Source organism: Equus caballus, chromosome 21 (assembly GCF_041296265.1).
Source record: "Equus caballus isolate H_3958 breed thoroughbred chromosome 21, TB-T2T, whole genome shotgun sequence".
In the NCBI taxonomy this organism is placed as follows: domain Eukaryota; kingdom Metazoa; phylum Chordata; class Mammalia; order Perissodactyla; family Equidae; genus Equus; species Equus caballus.
This window is the reverse complement of record NC_091704.1, coordinates 59446473-59469144: the sequence shown is the minus strand read 5'-3', so window position 1 is coordinate 59469144 and position 22672 is coordinate 59446473. Positions and strand designations below refer to the sequence as shown.

The following is a 22672-nucleotide window of genomic DNA, read 5'->3' as shown; positions in this document are numbered from 1 at the left end:
AAATGTGTACTGTCCTCCACGGCTCCTTCTATTTCTAAATCTATGGCATGATTGCATTTCTAAATAGTAAAGAATATATATTATAATGAGAAACAAAAAGTGAACATTTTGATGAATTGAGACACATCAAGTTGGCATGAGGCATTGGGCCACCCTACCTTTAGAGATCCTCCAGTGCTTCAGCTGACCCCTCATCCTGCGTATCCAGGGAAGGGGAGGGCCACAGAGAGGGAAGAACTGTGTTCCTAGAAAGCCCAGAGAGCTCACCTGGAGAAGCAGGAAGTAGCCCACACTGGCTGGGGGAGAAAAAGCAGCTACACTTACCAATGGGCAAAATTCAGCACATTTTGCTAAAACGTAGGTCAGAGTGTTTAAGTGGAGTTCTCTGACAATACTGCATATTCAGCATTCCTGATTAGAGAGTTAAATTGCAAACTGGTTTTAATCAAATTCCCCCTAACTGCAGCTATTGACTTTTGCCTCCAACACTCATCTTTTTACATTTCTGAAGAAGGTGTCATAAATTGAGCTTCCAAACTCTAAAGGATTATTTCCAGAAATATCTCCCACTTATTCCTTATAATCACAAAATATACAGATTTCTAGCAGCAAGGCACCCCCAGAAGCAGTTGAGAGCAATATTTTTGCCAGTGGTTGGCAGTAACACCCGAGACTTATAACATTTCAACAAATCAAAATTACAACACAGTCCATTCTGAATCACAGGTTGTCCAGGGCTGAAAATTGGCTCCTCAGCTCGGTGAAAGTGAAGACTGAGCTATTAGGTAAAGAGGACTCTGACCATTCACTAGGTCAGCCTGTGACCACAGCCCAGGACTTGGCAGTTGAGACAAGACAGCCGTTCCAGGTCTGTCAGCAGCAGGGGGCACATCTGTGCTGGAAATTACTCACACACTCCTGAGACTGGATCATTTGTTATTTTCCATTTTTTCCAAATAAGCTGAAACGTGTGTGTGGAAGTGATCTAACCCCTTGCTTGCTTCCCACTGAGTCCATGATGGGCATTTTTCTTCAGAATTCCTTCACTGTTTTTCTCAATGTAGCATCAAAATCGGAAAATCTCCTCTAGGTCAAGTGTTTCATTTACACTCATCTGTTTTCATATTTGAATGGAATAAGATGAACTCCTGAATGTATTTAAAATATATTTCCAGTTGTAAAGCCTACCATATCCAGCCATGGACTTATGATGGTCAATGATAGCTTTTCCCAGAGTCCCATCATCACACTCAGCCTGGACTTGCATCTCTCCCATCTTCAACTGACACTGTGGGCGTGGCTATGTATTTCCCATAGTATATCCCTGCTTTGTGCAGTGAGTCCTTCAGTACCTATTAGAGGGAAAGATGGCTGGCTGGGCTCTGAGAATAATGATGGACATGACATAGCCTCTGCCCCTTCACTTTCCCTAGTCAAACCCAACACATAAAGAAACAATTAGAGCTTGATAAATTATGATATAAGAGAGATTTGTCCTAAGTGGCCAGTTCCCAGTGGTAAGTCCCTTCACCTGAGTTCCCCTCGTAAGTGAAAGCTTAGATGCTCCAAATGAGCAAGGACTTGTGTGTTTTTGTATTCTCTTGTGTCACCAGTGCTTAGATAGTCCCTGACACATAGTAGGGACTCAATTAGAATTTAATTACAGCACTACTTGTGAGTGTGGTTTGTTTTGTTTTGTTGACCACTGCCCTTCAGAACTCATGTAGGCAGCTCTTTAAAAGTCTGCATGCATTAACTATATCATTTTGCCTATCCTGGACTTCTGAAGACAACTGGCTATTATTTTCACCTAATAAACCATGCAAACCCCAGACATTTTCCTTAAGTGGAACTCACAAAAGGAATTGCTCTACCTTAATATTAAACCAGTCTCATGGATTTAACTATGCAGAACTATTTTCTTGCTAGTGGACAACCCATAGTTGTCATCATATGAAGTTGCTAAACTTAACAGAAATGTTGTGTATCAATGTCTCCATATCACAAATATCTGTATAATTACGTATTCTAAAGCATGATGGTGTATGCATATTTTTTGGATGGCTTATGCGGATGGTTATTTAAATGTTGAACTTCAGAATTGCCTGTGGTTCATCCTCATCCTTCAGAATTTTCAGACTACCCAGAGGTTGCCCTCTACTTACTTTATCAGACAATGATCATGGTGGTTAAGAGCTTGGGGTCTGGACTGGAATCCTAATTGCTTACCTTCTTTAAAATTCATTTTGTCCTAAAGAAAAAAGGAAAAGGAGGCCACTAATAGACTCAACGTCATAAGGCTGTTAGGTGGATTAAATTTGATGCGATATATAACGATTTTAGCACAGGGCCTAATACAGAATGAACACTCAGTAAATATTAGCCATCAATATTATTATCACTAGAGTCTCAAAGAACTAATAGTATTATTAAAATAATCATTTATGCATATAAATGCTTTATACTCCTAGAAACTTCAAATCATTTTAAAGAAAAAAATAGCTTTAAATATTTTGATGGAAAAGCAATAGCCAGTCTATCACAAAAAAGGACAGAGACTAGGATTATTCAATTAAACAACAAGTAGAATTGAGGCATTCAGCTGAAGTGGGAGGGTAAAAGATGAGAAAAGATGACTTGAAAATAACTTTTGTTTTCCATAAACGAGGAAATGTTACATGCCCATTTGAAACACAGTATCTAAGTGTTACTATATTTTTATCAGCCAAAGCTGCAAATCCTGACTTTTTCCCTAATGTCATCAATGACATGTGTCAGTCAAATGTGCAACACACATACGTGATTCAGGATCTCCAGAACTTCTTTGGAAACACAAGATATTTTGTTGGATAGTTTAGCAGATAGCACTCTAGTCCATTTTTGTGTAATATTTATTTTTTTATTTAAATACATATCAGTAAACAAATCAGACAATAATGATCCATTGTTTTCATGTATGCAAAAAATAATAGAGGTAAATATTTTAATTTGAAGTGTATTTCTTTTTTTTTTTTTTTTTTTTTAAAGATTTTATTTTTTCCTTTTTCTCCCCAAAGCCCCCTGGTACATAGTTGTGTATTCTTCGTTGTGGGTTCCTCTAGTTGTGGCATGTGGGACGCTGCCTCAGCGTGGTCTGACGAGCAGTGCCATGTCCGCGCCCAGGATTCGAACCAACGAAACACTGGGCCGCCTGCAGCGGAGCGCGCGAACTTAACCACTCGGCCACGGGGCCAGCCCCTTAATTTGAAGGGTATTTCTTATTGCTTAATGTTTTCTAGATCTCTCTCACCACAAATAAGGTGAATAAACATGTATCATTGAATAATACTCACAATGAACTTTATTAATGCTATAAAAAGAATAATACATGGACCACAGATTTGAACATATTAATGTGAATGCCATGATGGCAGATTTTATTTGCATCATTAGTTTATCCATCTTGGATTTGTTCAGTGGATTTGTATAGTTCAGCTGCCACTATATTTTTCTTTTATATCACTTATCACAACTGAAATGAAATAATAAATTATAGCGATGTTTGTTCCATACCTCTCCCTCTCCTCCCAACCCTATAATCCAAGGGGCTGATCTATCTTGTTTATTTTGTAGTTCAGTTATTTAGCATAGTTTCTGGTACGTAGCAGGCATTTAACAAATGTCTCTTAAGTAAATGATCAAACAAAATATAGATATGGAAACATGACGTCTGCATTTTTACCCTCTCCATCCTTCCTAACAAAAGAAAACGCAAAATTGATCCTTAGGCAAAATAAAAGAAATTGCAGAAGTATCTCTAAATTTACAACTCACATACAAGAAATTATGATCTTCCCAGTTATTGGCCATACTGTTAGTAGCATTTGCTCATATGATGGGATGCAAAGATAAGATAAGCCAAGGGCTTTGTGCCTTCCACTGTACACTGTAATTATAGGGATATTTTTGCTGTAAGATAGTGATCTTTCCCAATAAGTCTTTAAGATGTGTGTATTAGTTTGCTCTGGTGACCATAACAAAATAACACAGACCTGGTACCTCGAACAAGAGAAATTTATTTTTTCATAGTTCTGGAGGAGGGAATTCCAAGATCAAGGTATCAGCAGAGTTGGTTTCTTCTGAAGCATCTCTGCTTGACTTGAGGCTTGTGAATGGCTACCTTCTCCTTGTGTCTTCACATGGTTTCCCCTATGTGTGTGTCTGTGTCATAACCTCCTCTTCTTAGAAGGACACCAGTCATATTGGATTAGGGGCCACTGTAAGAACTCATCTTAACTTAATCCTCTCTTTGAAGACTCTGTCTCTAAATTCAGTCATATTCTGAGACCCTGAGACTTCAACATATGGATTTGGGGGGGCCACAATTTATCCCATAACAATGTGGTCATGAAAATCTTCCATGACTAGATTGTTTTGAGAAATGCTTGGTGAGACCACATTTAACAGATCCCTTTAACATGCTACCCTGTACTAAGTATCTCCAAGAAAAAACTACAGGATGCTGGCTTTGCCAAGACAAAAAAAACCCTCCTCCACCCCACCCCAATAACATATACCTTCAACACTCCAGATCTCCCCTTGCCAAGTTGGAACACCCACTTGGCAAATTGCAGTGGTGGCGCAGCACTGTGCTGGCAGCCGTGCATTTGTGTGGCTCTATTGCAGAAGGCTGCTGATCTATCTTGACCCTAAGCAACCCCACTGAGAAGTCCAGTCTCTGATGAGCAGTAGTTTCCAACTCTGTAGCATCTCGAAAATATGTTCTTAATTTGACACAGGACTTTTCTTTGTACACTTAATAATTCTTCACTAAATTATGACTTTCCCTTTTTTTCACAATACCAACCAGTTGGTATCAATTTTTCCACTTATTTCCTCACTCCAGTTTGAAGTTATTGTTGGAATCTTTCTCTATAACATGTTTGCAGCTAATTATCTCATTGTTTGCAAAGAATGAAGAAAGGAAGAGATGCAATGAGATGCCTTTTGGAGGGAAGAAAACAGAAATGTACAACTCTGAATAGGGTTTCACTGCAGAATAGCTGTCCAACCTCCATGGAAACAGAATTCTTAAGGGACTTACTATACAGGGAGAGTTGCTAAGCTCTTTAAGACATTAGTGCCTTCGATAACGATGTTAGCAACTTTCTCTGAATGAGTGCATATTTACAGTGGGTCCTTAGCAGAGTAGGGGCCTTATGAATTAATCCCTATTTAATGAGAAATAGTTGAAGGTGATGAGAGTTGTGTGCTGCTGGTGGGAAAACTCTGCCTTGATAGATTATTTTTGGAGCATTAAAGTCTACTCAATCAAGACACTTGACTATTTAGGACAGGACAATTTTGTGAGACATTGAAATAAAATACAGGATTTATACTCAATTATTTTCATCACCTATAAAATGTCCTGTATTTGCTTTAAGGGTTTTAAATTTTCGCACTTTCTTGCTTTCATCAAATCTCAGTAGCCTGCACTAAATCAATTGGCTGGATATTGAGTTTTGGCTGAAGGGTGTTTTTTAGTAAGGTGACAGCCAATGGCTGCAATTGAGAAAATGTAATTTATTTTAGATTAATTTGTAATATATGTTTCATTTCAAACTGTCTTGAGAGAGCTATGAAAAGATGCTTATATGTGGAAAGTGCTGTTGGATTTTCACCAACGCAATGCAAATTTTCTGCCTCTATCTCAAGACTTAGATATAAAGCATAATTAAAACGTTTTTAAAGGTACTTGGAAATATTTGAATGTTCAAAAATAAATTATTGTAATAAAACCTATCATCATTTCTCTATACTTGATCTTATCATCTGATAGAAAGTACTCAGAAATTAACTGGTGGAAATATATTACCAAAATAACTTACTACCCTCTTAACTCATCTACTATTCTATTCTGTTCTTAGGTATACAAATAAAAAGTGTTTAATTCCTTAGGGGGGTTTTTTGGCTATAAATTTGAGAAAGCCATGAGTGTGTGAGAGTGAGTGGATATGGTGAAGTCCATCGGCAGAAGGATTTCTTTTCTTTTTGGATACTGGTGGCCCTTCTCATGCTGTGAGCATCCTGTGGCCTTTTGCACCTCTAAGTGACTTGCCTTCTCAAGTCCAGTGAAGGTGCAGTTAATTTATTTATTTAGTTAATCTTTCCTGGCCACATTTTCCTCGTCTGTGAAGGAATAGATGGAATTATTCAAGACCATGCCTCAGTGTGGTCTTCATGTTCTTCACTGTTTTGCATCAGCATCCATATCTAAATTTAAACAACAAAGCAAAAAATTCAGTTGTTCACACTGTTGTGGCATAGATATCTGACATATTTTAGATGCCACCCTTAAACTCAAAGTTGTTTTAAAGACCTTGCATTGCAGCAACTTAAATTTTTCTTTTATTGTGAAGGCCACCAAGTTGATAATCTCTTCAAAACCTCATGTTGAGAAATTTATTTATTTTGTTGTTTTGTGTTATGATCATGTTGAGGATTGTCAGAAGAGAAAATGTAATTCCAGAATAAGTCAAAAAACAAAGTTTGAAAGAACAAATTCTCCTAATTTCTCAGTAGGTTGCTTTTGTTCCTTAGATCGAGGAGAAGTCTGTGGTCAGGTGAGATGTGATGGCGAGTTTGATCCCAAAAGACCCGTTATCAGGTCCCAGATTCTGCTGTAAACTTTGGGCAAGTCACTTACCCTGACCGCACCTGAGTTTCTCACCTATGAAATGGGCATTCAAGGAGTGCCTGAGGCTTTGCCAATGGTGCATGCACATGCCATAGGGAGCAGACAGATATCCTTTCAGAAGACAAAGGATGTGATAGAGACCTTCTTTCCTACAAGCATGACTTTTGCTAACTTATAAAAAAAAAAAATTTTCATTATTGTCTGGATCACAATCTCTGACCAGCTGGTAAAGTTTTCTAGCTTAGTAATGGATAAGGCAAGTTTAGGATTAGCATATGAGAATGAGGATTAAATAAGTGAGATAATGTAGAGACTGGACTTTAGAGATTGGGTACCAGCAGCTTCAACTTGGAAATAAAGGCAGAAGGAGGCGTGTTTCTCTGTGATCCAGCTTCAAGAGTTTTTACTTCCTTTATAGCAATTCCATACAACGTAGAATCAACTAGAACTCAGGAGCCATAGAGAGGGACTGTGTGATAATAGGGGGTGCCATGGCAGGCGTTCTGTCATTCTTCATCTCCAATACATTTAATCTATATAATGTGTATATATGTATACATAAATAGGTATATGTGTATATACATATATATGTGTGTGTACATATATATACACAATATACATACATATATACATGTATACACATCCATATATATTGCTAGTATCATATATTAATATAGCAAATAGATGTGTATAGTCTTTATGGAGAGAGAAAATCTGACAAAGCACCACCTGTACTAGGAGAGATTCCAAGATCATGTTCAAATGAGAACTTAAAAATCGAAAGACAGTAGACATGCCGTGGCTTTTGCTTCCAGTTTTTCAAACTAGTGAAAAAGGAAGGACCCCTTTAAATTTATTTTTTCATAGCTAGACATTGAACTAGAGAGAAAAACGTTGTGTTATTCCTTCTTATCCAGTATATCTTACAGGAGAACCCCATTTCTAAGTTTTTCAGTAAATGCTTATTAATTTACATTTATTACAAATTGTAAGTACCAAGGTGGCTAAATTAATCCTTTCTTTTAAAAAAATCACTAAATAATAGGGTAAAAAAGTAATTTTACAAAACTTTAAGTTTTAAATGATATAGAAAAAATAGTAACCTAATTTATGATTAAAAAATTTTTTTTATTCTTTAGCTTTCTGTATCTAAATGTCAATTTACTACTGGTCATTAAATAAGCATATAAGTAATAATTATTACATAATAAAATTTGGTGAGACTTAAATCTTTATATTAAGGTGAATTTGAATGCTCCATCATTTCTTCTAATATGTATCATTTAAAATTTCCACGGGGTAAATTTTAAAAATGGAAACTGTGAAGAACATATTAGATATCCATTTACCTGTGCATCTGAAGTTAGCCATTTTCTTAAACCAAATGCATAATGATTTCCAAGGTGAAGAGCAGTTAACCCAGTGGCCTCCTAAGTATTAAATCCATTAAGCTCACCTCTGAACAGTGGCCAAGTCATTAGTGCATCTTCTCAAAGTGTTTATCACTCATGTACATAAGAAGTATACTGATTTATTGTAACTTCCTAAAGACAATCATAGAAAGCTAATTAGCTAAGGAAAGGAGGTGATGTGCATACAGGATTGGCAAACTTTTCTGCAAGTGGCCAAGAAGTAAATATCTTTGGCGTTGCAGGCCATAGCGTCTGCATCCTAACTGCTCAGTTCCGCCTTCTAGCCTGGAAGCTGTCAGAGACAAGACGTAAAGACGTGCCTGGGGCTGCATTTGGCCTGCAGACCTGAGTTTCCTCACAGGGGTCCCACATGATAGGAGAATAATTTTGATGTCTAATTACATTGTTGCAACTAAAAGCCTTATGACTCCGTAAAGTCCTGTAGCTGTATGAAAACTGAAAAAATGCAATCAGTCATCTGGATACCTTCAGCAAAGGCCAAACATCTGGATGTTTGGAAATCTAAAGTTTAAAAAACACCTATTACGTTATCATTATGATTATTACTAAGTTTTTGTGTACTTCATTCCAAAAGTGATCTCAACATGTTTAAAAAGCTGGAAACAAAGTAAAATTGTACCTTTTTCCTTTTCACTTTGAATCTGATATTTTAAAACAAAGGCCAATGGAGGGGAAAAATGTTTCTAGCAAAAGATAATATACATATACTTTTTTTTTTTTTTGAGGAAGATCAGCCCTGAGCTAACAGCCACTGTCAATCCTCCTCTTTTTGCTGAGGAAGACTGGCCCTGAGCTAACATCTGTGCCCATCTTCCTCTCCTTTATATGTGGGACGCCTGCCAGAGCATGGCTTGATGAGCTGTGTGTAGGTCCATGCCTAGGGTCTGAACTGGTGAAACCTGAGCCGCCAAAGTGTAGTGCGTGAACTTAACCACTGTGCCACTGGGTCGGCCCCAAAAGATAATATGTTTTTAATACCAGATACTCCCTTAAAACCGTCATAATTAAAGCCATAGTAGCACTGAGTTCGTTTGATATGAATCAGTTTTCAAATTAAAGAGTCTTTGTTAGTAGATCTAACCAGCCCCACCATCCACGTACTTCCCAACCTGACCCCTGTCTGAGTTCTAAGGCTGGAAAGAGGACCTTCAAAGAGAATAGCTATTTCAGAAAGAGGGATGATGCTGGGTCACCCCCTCCTGGTTTTTGTTGTGGCTGTTAATCTTGAATGATAGAATGAGGAAAATCTGTCCTGTAGCAAAACTCTTCCTGTGACTTCTCCTCCTTTTAAAATAGTATTGGAAGGCAGAGCTGAGCCCCATATTGAATTCTAGAATGAAAATAGACCAACTCTGTTTATTCAGAGTCTTACGAAAATAAATGTTAGGATTGTTTTGTATTCCTTGCAAATGCTAGAACACAAAGTCTTTGTTTGTGGAACAAACAAGCCTTTATCTCGAAAGCCTCTCACACTTAGTATTAAAGAAGCGACTTTATCATCATTTTGCAGTAAAGGAAAAATTGCTGACAGCACAGGTCTCTCTTTGGTGCCAGCCTGGTACCTTAGAAGGCAACATTCACTGAACTGCCCATGCTCTGTCCTGTCCTTGTCTGTCCCATGCTCACCTCCTCTCATGCGCCCTCATTGAGAGAGATATCTTTCTACCTGACGCAGCTCCTCCTGACACCTGATTCTGGATCCCATTCCTTCTTCTCTTCTCTGAGAGTGCTCCATTGGGTATCCTCTGCTGTCTTCTCTTGAACTTATCTTTTCCTTTTTTTTATTTAATCACAAAAGTTTAGTCAAGCCTCTCTCATCTTAAACTCTCTCTCTCCCCTTCCCTTCTTTGCTCCCTCCACTTTTCCTCCTACAGTTCAAGGGCTATTTTTCCTCCTTCTTACCTTCGGGGCTGAGCTCCATACAAGAAGGCTCCCCCAGATCTCAGTCCTCCTGGTCTCCTGGGGTTTCTTGTGGGTTTCCTCAACTGAAGTCTTTCTTCTCAGTCTTATGCTTTTATTTTTGAGGACTTGACCACACCCCAAGATCTAGTGGTAGTTCCAGATTTTTCCCCATCAGGAATATGAGGGATCAGAGAAGGGCACCTGGCTTCACACAGACCAGTGAAGATACACTGAATCCCAGAACTTGAATGGGGTCCAAAAAAAATCAGTACCCTTCCACTACTGTGATTCTCGACCCTGGCTGCATCTTAGAATCACCTAAGGAGATTTTAGAAAATATGGGTGCCTGCACAACACCCCCCCTGCCAAAATCCTGATGTAATTGGTCTGGAGTAGGAAGTGCTATAATAGAAGTGAGCTGCTGTCATATTGGAATTCCATCTTCCTGATGGCAAGGATACCTCTTATGCAGCTTTGCTTTCCCATCCACTGAATAGGGCCTGACACATGGTATATCCTCGGTAGATGGTTTCTAAGTTAGATAGCTTCATTGTGAATTAATTTCCAAAGGTAAGAAATCATTGGCAATTTCATTAATTAGAATCATAACTTTACTTATATTATCAACTAGATAGGTCTTTCTCTAAAATAGTTTTTTGGATTATTAGCATCAATCTTCCTGTTGTGAATATTTTTTCTAATTTCATAATTGTGTGTGAATTTACATCTCATATAATTCCTAAGGGAGACCAATCTCAAACTGCCATACAATGACAGCTGTCAGGAAAGCATTGTACGGTGAGGAGAGCACTCATTCTAGAGTCCATTATACTGGACTCCAACTCTGCCACTTCCTGGCTGTGGGATGATGAACAATTTACTTAATCTCTCAGAACATCATTTTACTTAGCTATGAAAATTAATAGCCGAGCAACAGTGAATGCATATGGGATACTTGCTAGGTGTTGGCCGTTTTATCTTTGCTCTTGTCTGACCCTCACAACCCTATGAGGAAAGTAATATCATCGTCATCATCATCACCATCACCACCACCACCATCCCTGTTTTACACATTTGGGAACTGAGGATAAAGGACTTTCCACACTTTAAAGGATTAAAGAAATTCCAGAGCCCTCACTCACAACCACCAAAAAGTCAGGACTGACTTTTCTGAGATTTCAGGAGCATGAGCGGAAAGTGCCTGGGTAACCCCTTTCCCCTCGCCCTTACAGCACCTGGCTTAGCAATTTCTCCGTTACGAGGAACTGCAGAGCCCCAATTAACTTCGGTCTCGGGGATGGACATGAAGTTGAGACATTTTAGACCAAGCTCCCTTGTCTGCCTCACTCAGAATCATCCTGTGTGGGGTTTGAGGTGGACCAGCCTAACCCAAATGCTGTCCTTCAGAAAGCATGCTCAGTTGAGTGTGAGCCTGGCAGTGAGGGTGGTAGGGCAGCTTTCTGATGAGCACGCCTAGATTGGCCTTTACTCCCTAGGAATTTATGTAAGCCCTGCTTTAAGAAGCCTGGATATTCCTCCATGCCAGATTTCAGTGGGGTTCATTTTTTTAATTATTGTACTTAGCAATATAACAGTTTTCCCATTGTTTCTACTTTGAAATAGCACTAACATTGGAGTTGATGTTCTCTTTTTTTCTTCACGGCTCTTGAGATTTGTATAGTAACATTAGACGACACTTACCTATTGCTTAGCATGTGCCATGCATTGTTCGAAACACTGTGGATATATATTAACTCACTTATTTCCCACAATAAGCCTGTTTTCCCCATTTTATAGCTGAGGAAACTGAGGCACGGGAGATGGAGCAGGGGTTCTCAGATGTTGGTGTGCATCAGAAGTCACCGAGACGACTTGTTAAAATAGATTTCTGGGCCCCGCTCCCAGAGTTTCTGACCCAGGAGGGCTGAGGTGGGGTCTGAGAACTTGCATTTCTAGCAAGTCCCCAGGGGATGGGGATGCTGATGCTGCTGTGCCAGGGGTCAGTTGAGAGCCACTGAGATGGGGTAAATTGCCCAGGACCACACAGCTAGTAAGTGGTAGAGGCTGGATTCGAACCCAGGCAAGCAAGCCTCAGAAGCCTTTGCATTACTTTGTGTAATAACTAGACAGGACTAATATGCCTTCACAAGAAGAATGCTTGTTTCCATATAAGCCAATTTCTACTGTTCCGCATGTAAATGTGCATGTCTACATGGGTGTCTGTGCACATGTGTGGATGGATATACATATGTATATAATAACCAGACACTCCACTGAGTCCAATTTTGTATCAACAGAGAATAACCATTAGCAAATTCTTTAATCATTCTTATACTTACTCGAACAGTTATAATCATTCGTTTGTTTTAATAACAGATCTCTGAGCTCATCACAGTCATTACAACCTGTTATTTGGAAATAACGGGCTTGTTTCAAAAGCATATGTAATCGCGCACTTATTTCCTAGAAGTAAATCAGACTCTATACAATTTGACATAATGACAAGTGTAATTGATGCATTAGAATTATAGATTCTTAGTCATCAACTCCAACGTCTCACCAGATACATAAATCTCGGAGGTCTGTGAATAAAGTGCAGGCAGCCATTGCCTGGAGACGTCCCAAGTGATCTGACTCAGTTGTGGTGGCTCCACTTGTTTCAAAGCTCTTTCCCATAGTTCTGCCAACCCTGTCCTCCTGTGAATGCCGCGTCCTAGGTCCGTGCTCTCCAGTGACACACAAGACTTTTCCACACTTCACGTGAGAATGTCTCAGGTGTACAAAGCCACCACCCCAAGGATTCTAGTCTCAAGCTACGCCTGCTCTCCATCTTCAGTGATGCCCCATACACCACAGCCCATCTTCCTGCCTCCTGCCCTGCCTGCCCTGGGCATGCTCTAACCTCACACTGTCCCCTCTCTCAAATACAGTGTCCCAAAGTGAAGAAAACGTTCCAGAGGTACCCAAGAAACAGAATTACAGCCCTCGATCTGGAAATGGATGCTGAGATTAAATGTAAACCATGTTCACTGGCAATTTCCCAAAAGCATTCTGAAAATGTTTTGTTCCCACCTGGTTGTGGCTCATTTTCTCAGATGAACGACTCAGGACTTCCTGGCCCTGGATGTGAGGCCAAGGTGTTCCTTTGTTTGTTTTGCTTGTGATTGTGGCGCCCTCTGCTGTTCTTCAGAGTTCTTAACGTTTGCATTTTCCAAGAAAAAGCTGTGTGTGATTCAAAGGAGAGTATAACATCTATTGATTGAAAACCGTAAGAATTTTCTTCCTCATGGTAAACCAACACTGTAAGTCCCCTTTACCAGTGTTTCTTGGTCTAAATTACTCGGTCTCACAAGCTGGCTGAAATTGGAAACACGGGATATTTTTTACATTAGATCTTTGGAATCGATCTAACTGAATAGTTTCAGGATCCTCTCAGTACTTTTTGAATCCTGTTATCTTGAATCATAAACCCTCGGAGCTGGGAGACACTTCTAAAATTACCAGTTCAGTCTTCTTACAGATGAGAAACCAAAATTCCGGGAAGTTGGAAGAGTTCCCAAGAGGCATAAGCGGTGTCAGAGCCAGCCTGCAAGTTTCAGATGGGAACCTAATTCATTGTGATATGTTTTTATTTTAGTAAATCAAATATATTAATTTTGGAACATGAGATATTATGAACTTTCTGGATTTTTTATATCCAGCCAAAATAAATAATAAACATTTAGTTAAAAACTTTGCAGTAATTTAATTATTTTGGCATTTATTTAATAAAATCCGTAAGCTATGAGGGATGCCTTAAAAGTCCAATTTTCGATGTTTATTTTCTTATGTTGTCTTGTTATGCTTGCTAATGAGGCTTCTGACAGAAGTAAATATATTAATAGAATTGTTGTATCCACTCTCTTTCGTATATGATTACTAGGAACCAAAGAAAGTTTGGAATTTGTTCATAAATGTTAATATTATCTGAATTGGATCCAGTAATATCATCTTTATTTGCTAAAAGCAATAAAATGAGGTCTTCATCCAATAAAACATCACATATGTTGCTGTAAAATACTGAATAGCTCTCACAACTCCTAACCAGGGTAACTCTGTAATTTATTTATTTAGAATTGTTTGAGATTTTCACTGGCTTCGAGCCACCAGAAGGAAGGAACACACGTGCATTTGAATGAAGTAGACCTATCAAATTCTATCAGAAGTAAAAATTATTCCAATTCTTATTGAAAAATATAAAGCTCTGGAAATTTTATCTTGAATGTTTCCTCATTTATGAGTTTGTATGGATTCAAGTCGGTGGGAGGTGTTATCGTCTTTTCTCTGGATACTATCCCAGGTCACTTGCAATTTTACTCCATCTATTACTCAAAAGATTTGAAATGCAAATAGGTCAAAGTAATTCCATTTACCAACTTAAGTTATAGAAGTAGAATTCTGTAGAGGCAGAGGGGATCTTAGCAGTTGTTGACTTCAGTCCTCCCTTCTGAGAGATGGAGAAGAGGACAAACACAGTGGTTATGTGACTTGCTCAAGTAAGAAACAAAACCAAGAGCAAACTCAAGTTCCGTCGATTCCTGGGCGAGTACTCGCTGCATTCGGCTAAAGCACAGCATCTGAGCCTCCTCATGGAGCTTTAAATGAGCTTAAAATGGCAAGAAACATGTTATGGAAGCTCGAGGACACAGTCCACATGTCTTCCCTAGTTAGCAGGTGCCAGGCGTGGAGTAAGAGCAAAATTCAGTGTAGTGAAGCTAACGTTTTGTGATATTTTTGGTATGTCTGACCAACATCCGCATCAGTTCACTCTTTTGCAAAGTCATTTCCCACAAACTAACATAGTTGAAAACACTAGAGAGACTTCACATTTCAACATGTTTTAAAGACTTTTCATTTAATACTGAATGTCTAAAGTTGAGAAACTCTTAGAAAATGTACATGAGCTTTTAAGACTTTAGAGCTTTGAGAAAATGGTGGTTATGGGGTGTATTTTTTGGTCCTTTAAGTATGGGGTGAGGAAAAGTCACACCAACGTTTTCTGGGGTCTTCACTTTGCTCTGTTCAACATGTACCAAGACCTAATCTTGTGCCTAATCTATTTCAGCATCAGGAAAAATAATGTTAAGAGGCAGAGGGGTCGGCCTTGTTGCATAGTGGTTAAGTTCACACACTTTGCTTCCGTGGCCCGGGGTTCGCCAATTCAGATCCAGGGTGTGGACCTACACACTGCTCATCAAGCCATGCAATGGCAGTGTCCCACATACAAAATAGAGGAAGATTGGCATGGATGTTAGCTCAGGGCCAATCTTCCTCACCAAAAAAAGAAGAAGAAAAGCAGAGAGGCCTGAAATAACAGAGTATGACTGTGTTCCTTCTAATAGTCTCCTGACATTGCAAACAGCCAGGCATTCTCCTCTAAGCTGTCCCGACAGCTTCATTTCTTTACACTAGGAATGTACTCGAGGAATGGTGGATCCCATCCAGCTGCCTAATGATAATGAGAGTCAAGTTTCTCTCCATTTCATTCTGTCAACCTCACCTACAACAACCTTCCCAGCTTTCTACCCACTGAACACTTCCTCATCTTTAAGGTTTAGTTCGGCCACCTCTCCTCCATGAAGACTTTCTTGTAGTCCCCTAATCTTGAGATGGATAGCCTGGCTCTGCTCTGCCTTTATGTAGCTACTGTGTATCTCTCTACCCTAACATTCGGTAACTTGCATTTAAATTATTTCTTTATGTGTGTTTCTCTTAGCTCTGACACAGAAGAGGTGCATAATAAATGGAATTGTGTCAAAACAGAAATCTTCATTTTGGTGATTTTTGTTGCTCATTTAAATAACTTATATCAAACAAATAGCAGCTCAGATCATTTGGCTATTAAGGAGCATGCATTGTAGCCAGTTTATCTTGGAAGGCTTACCTAGAATTTAATTGCTTAAAATTCAATATTCTGTGAGTGTTTTAATGGCTACAGTGGGCAATTGGTAACACCTGCTGTGGATATTTTCCAAATTAAAAGTATATAGCAATACTCCATGCCAAAAATTGTTAAGGACCTTGATTAAGCATTTGCTTTTTCCTTGTGATCAAGCAGTTCAGAAGTATTTTCTGTGAAAAACCCTGGCCCTGCCCACCTCCACAAGATGGGAACCCATCTAAGCCTGCAGTGTCCGGGTTTAGAATACTTAATTTCATAAGAGAATATTTACTTTATTTCTCTGTGCTTCCATTTTTACACCTGTAAAGTGGAGATAGTAACTACCTCATGGGGTTATTGCCAGAGTTAAAAACATGTTACGTGCCTGGCATAGTGGGCACTGTGTAGGTGTTGTTGCTGGCTGTCATTCATATGAGATTGGGTTAAGGTTGCCAGATTTAGCAAATACAAATGTGGGATACCCAGTTAAACTTTATTTTCAGGAAAAGAACACATAATTTGTTTATTATCAGTATGTCCCACGCAATCTTCGGAACATACCATGCTAAGAAATCATTGGTTTCAGAAATTCAGATTTAACTGAGCATCCTGTATTTAATCTGGCAACCCCTGGATAAGTGAATGAATAACCTTAGTTGAAGTTTAGGAATGTAGCTTTAAAGAGATGTTTTTATCAACTGAATAGAATGTATAAATCCCCTCCAGCAGGAACCTTCTCTAATTAATGGAACACCTTCTGAGATGGCTTCTTGACCTGTGGCACTGTAGGCTCAGGTAATGAGATAGGTGCCTGAAAATGAATTAGGAATTCTGGTTGAACCAAAGATTTAAAGTTCTGGGGGGTCCAGTGGGCTTTCAGTGCCAAGGTTTAGGTTTAGGGTTAGTCTCTCTTTGACCCACTATGATATGTTGGAAAAGCCGAAAAGAATTTGTAGTGGAAATTGTAGATAGAGTGATATCCAGGATATTGCTAGTCTGGATGTAATAGGTACCTAGTGTTTCACAAATCAATTGTCAGTTGATTAGGAAACAGCTTGGCTGGATCTGAGAAAGAGATTGGAGATGATGCAACAAAAGTCATGGGGAACCTGTTCACGGAAGGTTTTCTACCGTGCCTAATACTTTTCAATTTCTGAGAAAATATCTGGCCTTTGAGTTGTTAGAATTTTTAATGAAATAGTAAAAGTGAAGTATGAGAAAAGATCAATGTTGCTAACATACCCTTAATTTGAATGATGATTCATGACCTTCCGAAGCCTGTACCACTGCCTGGATTATTAGGTTTTTAAATATAGCTTGTTTTATCTAGTTACATTAACCAGCTAATTAAGTAACAGTGAATTTTCATATCGTTATTTAATAGTGACCCTAAATTAACCCTTCAAACTTCAGAGTCATCTTAAGCCTTTCTTTTTACCCTTGTCATCTGTAGTAATTGCCTTTGGTTGGTTAAAGCCATTGGCTCATTGGTTACCATTTTCTTATTTGTTTATTTGCTTAGCCATTTATCCCTGAAAGCTTGTAACTGCAAAAAATACTAAATTTATAGACTTTAAAAAAGTTTTCTTACACTTTTGAAAAGCTTGCAGCTGCTTTCCAAACGTTTAAAATCCATGTTTCAACGTTGTCTCAAGAAATAAATGGTTAAAAATAAAACACAGAGGGGTTTTTTTTTCCTTTTCAAATTTTTTTAATGTTGGGAGTCACCCAAGTAACATATGGTAATGATTTAGGATTCTGAATCATATACAGTTATTTTCATCTTAATAGCATTGGCTCTCTTTGCTTTAAAATTCACCAGTTGGCATATAAGCTTGCCAGTCCACGCTCAGTCTATATTTTCCTAGAAGTGCTCCTGAAAGTATGAATATGAATTGTTACTCTACAGTGGGACCATCACTTCGGAAAGTTGAACATCAAGATTTGCTTTTGAAATATTATTGTTTTATTAGCAAAATGATAACACATGGCACTTGGATATTTCCCTTGTAAAGATCCTGATAGGTGATTGCCCTCAGGTTTTCCATCTTCTGTCAGTATGATACTATGATTTTGATAATTTAAAATAAAACTGAAATTGGAATCATTGACATCTTGGGACATACCCAGAAATACATGTTGGGTTGACAAGTGGACAAAGGTGCACTCATTTAGCACATTTCCTGGCCACTTCTCTTCCTGATTAAAACCCTCCCCTATAAAACTGTGTTTATCTTGACACCAGGAAGACTTATACTTTAGGGCCTCCACTTGTCTGGGTCCTTCCAAGGTCCTGGGAGAGATCTAGAAATGCATTCATGTAGGCTTAAGAAAAATGTGCAAAAGTAAGATATTTTACCACAATCGGGTAAGACTATATTCTCTCTTTCCTCTCCAGCTTTAAAGAGGACCCCCAAATTGTGCAAACCTCAGACCCCACTGAACTGGGGTCCACTCCTGCTCCCAAGATATATAGCTTATTGTACTAATTACACATTTTGGATTATAAGTGAGGTTGAGTATTTTTTTAACTATATTTATTAGTCACATGTTGGCTTTGGAGCCAGTTTTGGTCTCTGTCAACTTTGCCCTAAGGGGGAGAGGGATGGTGAGGGGGAGTGGGGATGTGAGGAGAGGCCCTGGGGCTCAATTCCCAGCCCTCCCCTGGAGCCCTCTATGGCCTCTCCCATGCTACATTCCCTCCCTCCTCTTCCCTCTTCCTTTATCCACCTAAAGCCCTCTTTCCTCCAATCTTTACACCTGGAGAGATTCAAACACGACGTTCTCAGTCCTGGACTCTATCTCTTTCTCAGAAACTGAGGACAAAAGATGAAACACAATGGCAACCTTAGTATACATACCTTTAATAAAAATACTGGAATTACGGTGATAACCGGAATCAGTAATGAACTGCTGGTACTGTCATTGTGTCTGGGGTTGTGATCAGTCTTCTCAAACTGTCTACATCCCCAGCCCTTGCGTGATTGACTAACTGGGCACAGTGGAATTTGCCAGATGTTTTGTTGAAGATGCCAAGATGTGACAATGACCGGAGAAGGGATTTTATGAGGGAGGGAGAACCTGTGCAATTCCACATGCTCTCATCCTTACCTAGGATTCTCCAAAGTTCAGCACTACACTTTCTTTTTCTTTTTTTTTTTGAGGAAGACTGGCCCTGAGCCAACATCCATGCCCATCTTCCTCTACTTTATATGTGGGACGCCTACCACAGTATGGCTTTTGCCAAGCGGTGCCGTGTCCGCACCCGGGATCTGAACCGGCGAACCCCGCCGAAGCGGAACATGCACACTTAACCCCTGTGCCACCAGGCCAGCCCCACCTAGCACTACACTTTCTATTACTGACATTGTGAGAGGCAGGTGGTAAAGTAGGAAGATTCTGGAGGCAGACTTCCTGCCTTTGAATCTAGGCTCTGCTGCTCCTTACTTGTTATGTCAGCAAACAGCATAATTGCTCTGTACCTCACTTTCCTCATCTGTACAATGAAGATTTAAAGGGGTACCTCATAGGGCTGTTGTGAGGATTAAATAGGTGGATATAAAACACATAGCACATAGTTGACAGTTGGGAAACACTTATCAAATATTGACAAATACTGTTGTTCTCCTTAGTGCAGGTTTTCTGCCACTATTACTCCTCTCTATTTATTTATTCTAGATTATTGGTTTCAATGTTATGTCTAAGCTTTTTATTATAGCCATACTCCACTCATTTTTTAAATTAAGCGGGCCCTACATAAAATAACATAAAAGGCATTAATAGGATTTCTTTTAAAAAGTATCTTTTTTATACAAATATCAAATCATTATGTTGTACACCTGAAACTAATATAATGTTATATGTCAACTATACCTCAATAAAAATAATAATAAAATAAAATGAGAAAATCAAAAAAAGAAGTACAGTTGGAGCTGAACAAAGTACATAACACCGTACTCCTGGAAAAGGCAGAAGTCCCTCAAAACCTGGCCCCTCCTTCAGCTGTTCTTGAAGAACATGAAGATTTCCTTACATGGAAAGTAAATAAATTAGTAAACCACACGTCGTTATTCAGGCTTTGAACACAGCTGATTTTAGCCTGATTCCAGTTTTGGGATCTGAGAAATGGCACAGGATAGGAAGAAGGAAGACAACAGTTTCTTCCTTCCTTTCCTGGGGGTGAGGTGAGACCAAAGCAAAATTTCAAAATAGTCAGGTCTGCCTTCTGTACCAGACCATCTGCTTTCTCGTACTCGCTTCTTCTATCGGGGGCCCTTCAGGACATCATCTATGATTCAGAATTGCCAATCTGCTCACTCCCCAACATCAAAAGTGCCTCTCTGCTCACTGCGGTGAACCATTCTTAAAAAGAAAACACACTGATTTAACTGAGGGCAGCACAATGACAAACTTCACCCTCCAAGCTGTGTTTGCTTTTTAAGGCAATGCTTATTTACACCAAAAAAAATTTTGGGGAGAAAATTTTAGAAATGACAAAGAATTGAAAGTCTTCAGTCATTCTGGGAAAATACGTAGGAATAGAAGAGGGAAAGGGTGACAGGGACAATGCTGTCTGCCTGGGAGTCTGCTCCCGAAGTCTCTTCTTCTGACTCTGCACCTGTGGTCCTCTGAAGGCTCCAGGTTCACCGAGCACTCACTCACCTCCTGGGTCCCAGCGTCAGCCTCCACGAGGGGGCATAGAGGGTGCACTTGCTTTGATCAGGTCTCCATGGACGGTATCCAGGGGAGGTGGCTCCCACACATTGGCTCTGACTACAAACAAAAGGAAGAAGCTTGCAGCAGAGGCCCAGCCATGTGACTAGTTCCCGCCAAAGAGTTGTGAACAGAGCCGATTGCAGAGCTTACGGCCCAGACCTTTTAACTGCTAACTGAGGACCCTCCAGAGTTCTCTTTCTCTCTGCTACATCAACAAACAGTGTTCCAGGAAGCATCCTGGATCTCAGAGGGAGAATAACTGGCATAAAACCACTGGGTCACTCTCATGTAGCATGCATAAGAAATAAATCTTTATTGTTTGAACCACTAAGATTCTGGGCTGTTTGTTACTGCAGCACAGCCTAGCTGATCCTGACTGATTTGCTGTTTATATTGCTTCAAGTGCCCCCTGCGGTCCCCACTTCTCTCTCCCAGCAATCTCTTCAAACTGTAAGATATCAAATGGATGCATACTCTGGTCAAAGTTCTTTCCAGTTGCATAAAATTCAAGGATAAAAGCATCTAAAGTCTCGGTCTTCAAGGAAATTTCTGTCTATGGAAGAGATAGACTTATACCCAAATAATGATAATATAGAGCAGAACGTTTCAGTACCAGCAATCAAAAGAGTTGTTGGGTATACTAAAACCTTTAAGATTCTTCTAACTTCAAGTGAAACAAAACGCGTTGAAAGTTTAAGGGAGATTGCATGTCAGGGAATAGCTGAACCCTTCTTGGAGATGGTGGATTTTCAGGCTGAAAGCTGAAGAGGATGTAGACAGGAGGGGATGTGAGTCAGAACATTCTCAGCAGTAGGTATATGAGAAAAGGCAGGAAGGAAAAGGGACAGGGTGCATTATCATGTACAGATTCTGCACGTTTTGCATGACATGGTCTCATCTGATACTGCCAAGAGTGCTGTGGTATTATTCCTATTTTGGGAAAATCTAGAACAACAGGCAACCCCAGGACACACTGACCCTCTAGCAGGGAGCTGGCCCAGTGTTCCTCAAAGCACAATTCAAGAAACAATAGCCTCACAGGATGTCAGTGTAATTCCTGGGAAAGAGATATTTGTGTTTTATTGAATTTTCTATGGTCAAATACTCTAGAGAAATGCTGAGACCTTCTCCTGTTCCACAGAGAACTCATAAGAGGCTAATGTGCGGGGTGAGTCTAGAAGTCTGTTTTTCAAATTGTTTTCTCTGGAACTTACTCTAGGAGACATTATTCTAATAACACCGGGCTGCTCTCATGGAGGGCAATGAGACTATTCCCCTTTTCAGAAAGTGATGTAACTTCTGGGGAGAGATTAGGGGACGAAGTGGCAGGATCTGGATGGGTAGGCTACGGGTGTTTTACAGAGACGTGTATAGCATCTTTTTATTAGGAAAGATGATGATGAACATTTATCTATATACATGGCTGCCTCATGTTATGGCTCATCTCCTTGTGAAGAGATGGTCCGTGGCCCTTGCTCTGCCCGCCACCCTTCAGGCCCTCTCCTATCCTTTCCAACCTAATTCCTGGCCTTCAGAGTAAGAAGGCAGCTATCAGTCTTAACACACCCCTCCCTGCTCCAGAATTTATAGTATAAACTCTACGCTCTAAATACTCCAGGCTCTAGTTAATGGACACATCTTTTTTCCCCTGGAAAGGCCCAGGCCTTTCTGGTGAATCTAAATTATTCTGACTTTCAAGATTGTTGTCCCTGCTATGAATTTCAAAAGCCTATTTTGAAGCTCTCCTTGTATTACTCTTCCCCTGAGGGCAGTTCATAGAGGAAGCTATCCATGCAGCCTAAATAGTGGAGAAAAGGATCATAGAAGCAAGTAACCTCAGAGAATAGCAACCTCATAATATCATAAAATATGATTTCGTTACATCTGTTTAAAGGTTGTTTTTACAAATCCTAGAACTGACACTTACTAGGGAATAAATCAAGCAAGAAAATCATTTCTTCCTTAGTAAATGTCAGTTTGTTAAGCCTCAATGTGATGTTATGTATTCAAAAGTAATGGAGTTTT

General features: G+C 39.5%; 1 protein-coding gene and 1 long non-coding RNA gene across 2 annotated transcripts in view; one reads left to right on the top strand and one right to left on the bottom strand.

The window, feature by feature from the left end:
* FBXL7 (F-box and leucine rich repeat protein 7) overlaps positions 1 to 22672 on the top strand; it is a 382032-nt gene that overhangs the window by 277775 nt on the left and 81585 nt on the right. The gene's annotated exons all lie outside the window — the stretch shown is intronic.
* LOC138919860 (uncharacterized) overlaps positions 2999 to 22672 on the bottom strand; it is a 40019-nt gene continuing 20345 nt past the window's right edge. The window contains exon 2 of the long non-coding RNA XR_011430411.1: positions 2999 to 20704. This is a non-coding gene — a long non-coding RNA (uncharacterized lncRNA). The remainder of the gene's footprint in view (positions 20705 to 22672) is intronic.